Raw genomic sequence first — 10,143 nt, forward strand, 5'->3', positions numbered from 1 at the left:
CAGCGGCATTCCAATTAGCATTCTTACTCCTTACAGGGCTGCTGGCAAATGCCGGCCTTGAGAGGACGCAAGAGAGAGCAACATAAACCGTGCGATAAAACGTTGCCAGCAGGGCAACACACACATATATCACTAGTGTCACCACCAAGAAACCAACACACAGATAGCAAAGCATCAGGCGACGTGCTCTCACCGCCTGCTCTTTTATTCATTTTACTTTTTCACGCGGCTCCCGTAAGGCGGTAAAGTTGAGTGCGGTAAAGAAACACGTTCAAAATAGAAAAAGAAAAAGAAAGAATTATAGAAAGAGAGAGAGAGAGAGAGAGAGAGAGAGAGAGAGAGAGAAAGAGAAAGAGAAAGAAGAGAGAGAATGAGCGGGTGAGAAGAAGAAAGAGAGAAGTTCGTAATGCCCCGTATGTGCTTCGCTTCCCTGACGACTCTCACCTCTTATGGTTCTCAAAAATTGTTTCTACAATACTATTCTAGTTTTTTCATAATATTCCATTTAATATTTCATAGAAATTTTGAAGAAATGCTATCTCTTAATTTTCCTAATAATTAACAAAAACAATGATAAAAAATTAATTTACTAACATACATACTCCTGTTCTTCCTCGTCAGTCAAAATTTCATCAAAATCATCAAAAACGAAGAACTATTCTTTTGTTAGAAATCTCATCAAATCAATCGTTATTTCCATATTTGTTTTACATAAAATTAAATTGTATTAACGAGCGTTCATTCATTTTACGATTTTACGAATAATTAACATTTGATAAATTTGTACAGAAATTCAATATTAAATTCTTTCATTTTATATTGGAAAATAATTAACGAGTAGATATGCATATGAACTAACACTAATTAATTAAATCTCCGATTTTAATGGAGATGGTTGCAGAAAAATAAGCTTTAAGTTGAGAGCCACCGTGTGTAAGGAGCTCACCGTTTTTACCACTTTACGAGAAATTCACACCGCGAATCTCTCTGGAAGATAGCATCGACCCTTCGTGACCATCCGCGAACATTTTCGCGCGGACAAAATTTTCCCCTCTTTTCGCTTATCCATCCATCGTACTTGTTTCATCTCGCTTTTCTCTCTTTCTATCTCTTTCCCTTTTTTAAAACTCTTCTCCTTTTTCTCCTCTTTCTCCAACTTACACTTTCTAAAAAAACACCAAAGCCGAGAAACGTTAGGATTAAATCGGCGACACCACTTTTCTCATTCCTTACCACTAAAAAAATAATTATTTAATTATTTATTTTTTTCACATAATTATTATTCAATTATTTATTTAAAGTCTTCATTTCTGCCGAATTACAACCACAGCATGGTTTCATCCCCTTATCACAATCTATTATGAAGAATCACGTATAAAATCCTTTATATACTTAATTCAGTCCTTATACCCGTTTCCTTTCTTTTTTTGTTTTTTTATTAACGATGAAACCGAACAAAATAACAATATTTTTTGGATAATTTTTCTTTTGATCGAATACAAGCCGCTGCATACCGCGGTATTAATACAAATTTAATTTTATAATATAATCATATTAATTATTTCGAGAGAGTACATCGAAAATATAAAGTTTTTTCCAATGCAACTTTACCAATTAGTCACATTATTCGGTTCACCCTATATATCTCGATGAATGTTAAAGAGGAGAGACCGATACTCCGACACTGGCCATCCTTAAAAAAAAAAAACATCTTTTATTCGATCGATCGTTTGAAAACGAAATCAAACCTTACTTTAAATAAATACTTTTTCGACGATTACTTTGTCATTTATTCAGGAAGCATTACTATTTTATTAGAACTTAATTCCCATTAAAATTGTATCCTTAAATTTTATGCAAAGGATGTTAAAGATTAATAATCTTCGTTTTAAATTAATTTAAATAAAAAAAAAATTATAAAATATTTAATAAAATATAATAAAAAATTTAACGAAAGTACTTTCGTTGGTAAAGCATTTTTTGATCATTGCATATTAGAGAATTTTAATATTTATTAATGAAATATTTAAGAAGTGATAAAGATAAATTAAATGGAAATATTAAGTACCACACAACACGATGTAAAATTAAAGAATTAGTTTCATTTTCGTTTCGTCAGTTGAAATTTTGTAATTTTTTATATCATGATCAATAATTGCGCTTTGTATCGTCGCTAATATTTATAAATCTTTGAAACAGTTCCTTTTGAAATATTCTTTAATGTTCTCACGCTTGCGACCAAAGAATCTATTTATTATAAAGCATCAAAATAACTTTACACCCTGTTAATAATAATATTCAACAAAATAATAATGTAATTAATTTAAAAATTATTAGATAATAAGTTAGTTATTCGATGCACTAAATAATTGAAATTTTAATGTAAAATCGAATCCATACTAATTTTGCATCGATATTAGAACCAATGCTTATTTTGTACACAACATGTAATTACTATCTCTATTTCTATTCAAATTATTGCGCAGTCATTGTATGTACACTATTTAAATCGAAACTAATAACATTTACACACGGTAGATAAATAAACAATGAATCTACGATATAGAATGAAAGCAACGGAAGATAAATAAACAGTGAATCTATGGTATAGAATGAAAGCAAATATACTTCGGTTTTCTAATATTTCCTAGTAAAATAGATAACAATAATATTTCATACACACCGATTTTAGAATTTTAATGAATGATTGATGTAAAGATTCTTAAATGATATCGATATACCTCTGTCATTATTTTGGTTAACATTATTATTTCATTAATTTATATATCAATTAATTTCATCTATTAAACATGTGTTTACAAATAAAAATCTGTTTTTTTCTTATTAAATATACTATTCCAAGTTTTATTCTAGAGTTTTATTCTAAATGTATTTTTCTAGATTTAAAAATGTGTGATTTATAAATAATTCGTTTATCGCTAATAATATGTTCACAGCTTATCTGATACTGAATTAACAAAAAGAAATTTTATTAAAGAAAGAATTCATCCCCGATGATCTTTCCTAACTGGTCGAATAGCATCGTATACGCAGATGGACCAACATCTGCCGGACCGGTTGGTCATCTCTCGCTGATTTCCGGTCTTCGCATCGCGCTATTGCATTTTTTTTACCTTACGACCGGTCGGTCCATCATTGTCCATGACTGGTCCATCTCGATGCTGCAACTCAGTCTCGCTGACCAGTTTGTCCAGTGCTATATCAGACCACCTCTTATAGGTCGAAATAGGGTGACGACTGGTTTAGCGAAAATTATAACTCGGAAATCGTATTACGTGATTTAGCATAAAATAAAAGAAAAGAGAAAAATGTTTCAATGATCAGTAGCATCATATCTGCGAAGAATAAAGCATGATAAAAAAGTACACATAATCAATTTTATACTATCTAAGAAAAAGAAAGAAATTTTCTAAAGAGAAAAAGTTGATAAAAATGTTAAACGCGTTTAATGTAAAAAGTAATATCTTAATGTTCTTTTAATTTCTTAATAATAATCGATAATAAAATATAGATGATCATTTGAAATAGTGTTAACAATTTTTTCGAATTTATAACAAAAGTGATATCATTGATAATTAGTAAAGTTAAATAAAAATAAAAATAGACAAAATAAGTAGTTATCATCGTAAAAGAAGGCAAACTATATTACCGACCAATTTTCTGCTTTCTTGAGATGCCGTTTCAATACAAGCTACAAACTTACTCTGAGGATGCGTAGGTGGCTCTAGTAAAGTGGACATTGGTCAGAATCAATAATTTATTGAAAATGCACGTAAAATGGCTACCTACGCCATCTCTTAGAAGATGGCTGGACATTTTCGTCGACTCCATTGGTTTTTGATCAATCATTAACTTATTTTTTCACTTTTTCTAATTTTTAAAATTCTTATATTATCAGTTCTTATATTACAGATTTATATTAATTGAAATTATCTACATTTAGTCGAATATATAATTGAAATTTTTCAGATATATATATAACAAAGATTATTAAAGCTTACGTTCTTATATTCACTGATAAACTTAAAGCAGAATTCATTTTAGTGTTTTAAAGATATGAAATGCACAATAGTAAATCAAAACAACGACTTGACAAAATATCTTCTGCATGAAAACAAATAACAATAATAAAAGAAAGAAATTATTAGGTCAACATTCGAAAATGAAAATTTTTTCGAATTTGGATCCCTAACTCATAGAAAGTCGAGTGTCATGGACATAGAGATTAATCCGTTTGAAGTCGGTCAATCTTAAGACGACAGCTGCTGTTGAAGGAATCCATTAGTAGGCTTACGGTGTTCACGTCTTTCCTGGGGTTTCTTGGACCACCCCCTTTAGAGAGAACAGAAAGACGCTTTTGTTCAAGATAATAAGCCACCATTGTTGAGATAGCTGAATCTATCCGTCGACCTTATTGTTCATCGACCCGCCTTGCTTCGAATTTCTACGATAAGAGAGAATTTCTCTCAGCCCAGTTGTCGTCATTTAATTCTACTCAAAAAAGTTAAAAATTTTCTAATCGTGAATAAATCTTCATGCTATAAAGGAACATAACAACTAATCTAATGTCTAATCTCCGATAAATTTCTTCTCTTGTAAATTTATGAATCAATTATACTATGTATTAAACCTACCAAGAAAGAAAACAATATTATACTTCTCGAGAAAATAAGAAATAATATAGTTTTTAAGCTTTTACAAAAAAAAAAAAAACACGTAAAAAAGTCCGTGGAAACTCGTTTAGAAGATTCACCATCATCCTTGTCGTTCTTAAAGTGAACAAGAGAACGAGATAACCGTAAAGTCCAGAACACAACAACTAATCAAATTTCTAATCTCGGATAAATCTCTATTCTTGTAGACTTATGAATCAATTATTCTATATATTAAATCTAATAAGAAAAAAAAAACACAATATTACGTTTCTCTAGAAAAGAAAAGATGATATATTTTCTGAATTTTTTCAAAATCACACATTGTAAAAACATGCGTGGAGAGAAGCTCGTTGAGAAGATTCGCCATCATCGTCATCCTTCTTAGAGTGAGTGAGTGAGCGAGTGAGATGGCCGTAGGATCGAGGGCCGGCTTCGTGAAGCAGTACTGCACCCCCAGGAACAAAGTTATATCGGCTCCTGTTGCAAAGAGGGGTGAGAAACGAACGTCGATGGGGTAGCCCGTTCCTGGGGGAGCGACGAAGTTCTGTGATTACCTAGGACTCTCCTAGGAACGGAGAGTTTCCTACTTCAGCCTCAGCTTCAGGAACCTAACAGTCGAGCAAAGTAACTAAGGTTATTCGCTGGTTCGTAGAGAGAAGCGCAGGAAACGGTGAATATAGTAGGTAGGGGTTGAAAGAGAAGGGATGCAGCCGATATACCGTGAGATTCTGCATCGCGCTATCTCCCTACTCGACCGATCGTTCCCGTGAGAATTTCCAAGAGTCGTGATTGAGAGGAAATCCTCGATCCTTTACCTCTAACCTTCTTCCTTTAACTACTTTAAGAAACTGATCGCTTACGTGTCTTTACTTCGGACTTATTTATCTTATATATTTATATATAAAAACATAAACCCTACAATCTCACGTGATTGAATTATGATAATCTTCAGAACGTTCAATTTATACATCTGAAAATCATATTAACGATCTAAAGGCGAAATGTTCTTACTTCTAAGTTTTGATAGAGTTTCGGCCTTCAAGCGATTTTGAGTTTATATTGAAAAAGGGTAACTCGCGATCGGCCAATTTCCCAACATTTCAAAGGACACGAAATATCGTAAGGATGGGACGTCGTAATAACCATAATTCAATATGGCTGTTAAGATGATAGGAGTCTCGAGACTCTATGTCTGGTTTGCCCAGTTCCATGGGGGTTGCAAATGGCCTGCAGAAACCCTTTCCTGCACACTCTCCTCTATCACCCACTGCATCCTCGCTGTACAAATGTTATCTAATGTAAGGCGAGTATCAGAACGAGGGAGTACTACTGTTTTGTTATAAAAAATTTCAATGCTATAAATAATTATACTAAGATTTTTTAAACTTTGAAATGTACACTTACACTTTTTTAAATTGAACTTTTATTGCAATGAAGCATTTGAATAATCAATAGACAATTTTAAATAGCTATTTGATTACAACCTCTTATACCTAATCAAGTCGATTGACCTAAACTGATTCTATAAAGTATCATGCTATATAAAACATAATTGAAATATAAGAATCGTATAAAAATCATATAAAAATCTATTTTCTCAAATTGACCTTGATTATCTCTTGTCTCTTACCGTTCTTTGCAAAATAATCTTTGCTTAATAGTAAAAAATATATTTCTTAGTATTGCATCAGTTGAATATAAATTACTACAAATTTGCCTATACAAAGCTTTATTTATTGTGATAATGAAATCAATTATTTTTATGACTAACATTCATAATAAATTCAATCAAATAATGAATTTTATTCATGTAGATGTAGTAAATTAAAAAACTTTTAGAAATTTATAATTTTACATTCATTCATCATATATTGTAAATAAATAATCTTATATTTTATTTATCACTTATTAAATACTTCATCGTAAATTCTTTAAACAGATTGGACAATTAAGACTATGCAAATACATGAATTTAACTTGGAAAGATTTTCATGCCATCTTCAGCAAGTTAAGAACCCTATAACTTTCCCCTTCCATTGAATCTATGAATCGTTAGGGTGAAGGATTCAAATCCCCTTAGATCAGTATAGGCGCGGCCATATTTTTGAGGAGTACAAGGGAAACGCTTTCATCGCGGAGAAGCGGGGGGATAAACGTGATGCTGTATGGAGCAGAGATGGTGCGCGGACACCCAATCAACCCTCTGCAAGGCACGTCTTACCCTCTCTACGAAGTTATCTTTCTTGTTCCTACCCCGAACAGAGTTAGGGTACTCTCCAAACTCTCAACTATTGACCGAAACACTCTACTATCGTAGCAAGTAATTGCTTCACAAAAATCCAATTTTTTTATATGTTTTCCCATTTTTTATCGTTCGATATACTCTTAATATAAAAATCAAATAAACAAATATTATAATATACATTTAATACTAAATCAATCGCGCGATAAAGTTAAATTGGTATGCTTTAAATTTTATAAAACAAAATCAACGCTGTTCTAAATAAGACTATAATAATTTATCATATAAGCGAAAAAAAATTTTAGCACGATACAATTGTAATTTAAATTTATTGTCACACAACACATAAATCACCGTGGTCAATAAAAAAGAAATTTCGATAAAGAATTTCTTTTATTTTTCAACGCTATCCTTCACGTATCTCAAAGCGTTTCTCACCCGCAAAGTTTACACATTACAAAGACATTGATTTTATGTATCCAATCACCGCGAGTACCTCGCGTCGAGATGATAATGTCAATCCAATTTCAAACTTCTAATCCAAAGTTACTCCCCTATAAACTTCCATGGTCGTTCGTTTCGATACGAACAGTCGATATATATTTTCAATCTCGCTGATTCGTCTAACTTTATCGCGCTGAGAAAAGTATCTAACAACTGCGCAACCAAACACGAAAATATATTTTCATCGTCGCTAACATTTTATATGGATTTATTTTCATAAATGCGTAAACAAGAATAATTCAAACTTAAATCTCCATTTAAATAGTCTATTTTGGATTCTCTTGAAAATATAAAATTAATAATTGATTTATTTACTTATTTATCTATTGTCCTAATAGGAAAAATAAACAAATATCAATTAATCTAGCAAATAACGGAGACATGCCTAGAATATTCTGAAGGTTAAAGATCTTAAATAACTTTAGAGAACTAGCTTAACCTGGACATCAAAAGATATCACGACCTTCAGTTCTATTATATCGAATCATGAAATCCTGATGATCAAGGCATGATAATTCGGTGAAGCGTCTATAATTCAGACGTACCACGTGCTGTCCCTAATTTCCTTGATATTCGCATCGAAGGGTTCTTCCGCTCGAGGAGCCTAAGGATGCCAGAAATACCTTACTATCGAGATATATATATTGAAGCGTTCCTTATAGGATAGGCCTAGATACTTTGGACTTGTATTAATTTCATATCCCTTCCGCCGGCTGATACGCGGACGGTACGTTCAATCGACTATTTATTACCGACGTATATCCAATCTCGTGCCCTCTTCGAGATATCGCCTAGATGGTAGGGAGTGCCAAGTGGATATTAATTTCGATTAGTCCGCTCTAAGGAAACTTGATTGAAAACAGGATCGTCGACCGATATGAGAAACTATAATTATAAAATAGTACACATATCTATTTATGTACTTATGTTAGTTTCATCTATTTCAAATATTTAATATAATGACGTTATCCTAATTAAATATAAAAAGAAATAAATAACAACAAACTATACCTTTATCTTTCAACTACCAAGTCTAATAAGATCAAATGAAAAGTTAAGAAAAGAGAAGATACGAGTAAATAAGTTTAAGAAGATTCTCAAAGGGACCAAGGAAGAAGACGAGATAGGATTAGATAATTGGAACGGTACACCTCCCCACCTACTATAAAAGTATCTCGAAGGAAATCGGTGGAAAGTTAAATGTGAGTTCTATTAACGAAATCGAGTTGGCTCTTAGCAAAGCCAAGTGTGGATATGCACCGCATTACTGTAACCCCGTAAAGGAATTTGCGGTTCAAGTTGCGTTCCTCGCGGAGATGGAAGAACCTTCTGCCTTTCCATAGCATCTGTCCTACTCTTCGAAGCAAGTCTTCTCCTTCACTTTAACGCACTCCTTTCTCGCTTTACTTCTCCTTCTACTGATGATCCGCGGCCTCGGTCACCCCAAGGCTAGTTTCTCCGCAGAACCCTTAAGCATAACTATCCGCACAAGTTGAAATCCGTAGGTACTTTCGTTGCGACGAAGCTACGAACTCGGCTCCCTTTTCAGAGTAACCACCCCTCTACCTCCACTCTCCCTCTACCTTCATCGTTTTCGTTCAGGTCTCGAACGCGAAGGCTATATTAGTTGCAAAAGCCAGCCGAAAGGTGAAGTGGTGGTAGGTAGAGGTCTCGACGCTCCAAACGCTGTTCCAAGCTAAGATCGAGAGAAAGAGAATCTATAGAGAGAGAATATCACGGTGAAAATAATAAGCCTAGCGTTTAGAATCGATGAGGTTCTTAGAAATCTGAGAATAACATTCAAAATTTTTCCTAATTAAATAAAATATATAATGAAATATACAAAATTCATCTTTAGTGTTCTCAGAAAATTTCCATTCTTTTTTCATCTTCTTCCTTTTCTTCATTCTAATATCAGTGCAAGCAAGAAATTCCGGTTTGGATCCTCAATGATTAGAACGACAGTTACACACACATCTAATAGAACCAGTCTTGCTTAAACGATCCTGCTTTGTCCATCCATATAAATAGTGAACCGGTAAACTCATGGAACTTCTATGAAAAAATAATGTGTCTCAGTTTCTCAACGGTTTTCGTGTACCTAACATAGGATAATGGAACATAAAAATAGTAGAAGATTATATGGAAGAAAATAACATGATAAAAGAAAAGAACGCCATCGAAAGATGTTCGAGGAATATACGAAAGGGTTGGCCCAATCAAGGGAAGTACGAAAGAGGGATGGGATGGTCCAGAGAGAGGGTATATGATGGTGGAGGCAACTCGTGCTTATATCGATTCCACCTAAGATTGCCCCAGGCTGTTCTCATAAGTCGAGATTGAAATTGGAAGATAGAAAAAAAAAAAATCAGAAAAGGAAATTTCACACGATTTATGTTTATCCAAAAATAAAATTCAATAAATGTGATTAAACGAACAAAAATGTTTCTCTTTGAGAAAAAATATTCTAATAAAGGACCGTACAAATATCATAAAATTTACTATAATTTGAATATGTAACAAAAAATAGTTCATACCAATTGGGATTGTAAGCGGCATTGAAACTGTTATTTCAGAAACACTAAAATCGATATCTTTACGAATAATTTCCACGTATCAGCTTGATATCAAATTAATTAAAAAATTATTTAAGGTAAAAATACTCATACTAACGTTTAAAAAGCGTCCATTTACTCGAGTATCAAGTTGTAATATCGAAAG

This window comes from Polistes canadensis, unplaced genomic scaffold (genome assembly GCF_001313835.1).
Source record: "Polistes canadensis isolate GaletaPanama2010 unplaced genomic scaffold, ASM131383v1 scaffold_9, whole genome shotgun sequence".
NCBI classification, from domain to species: Eukaryota; Metazoa; Arthropoda; class Insecta; order Hymenoptera; family Vespidae; genus Polistes; species Polistes canadensis.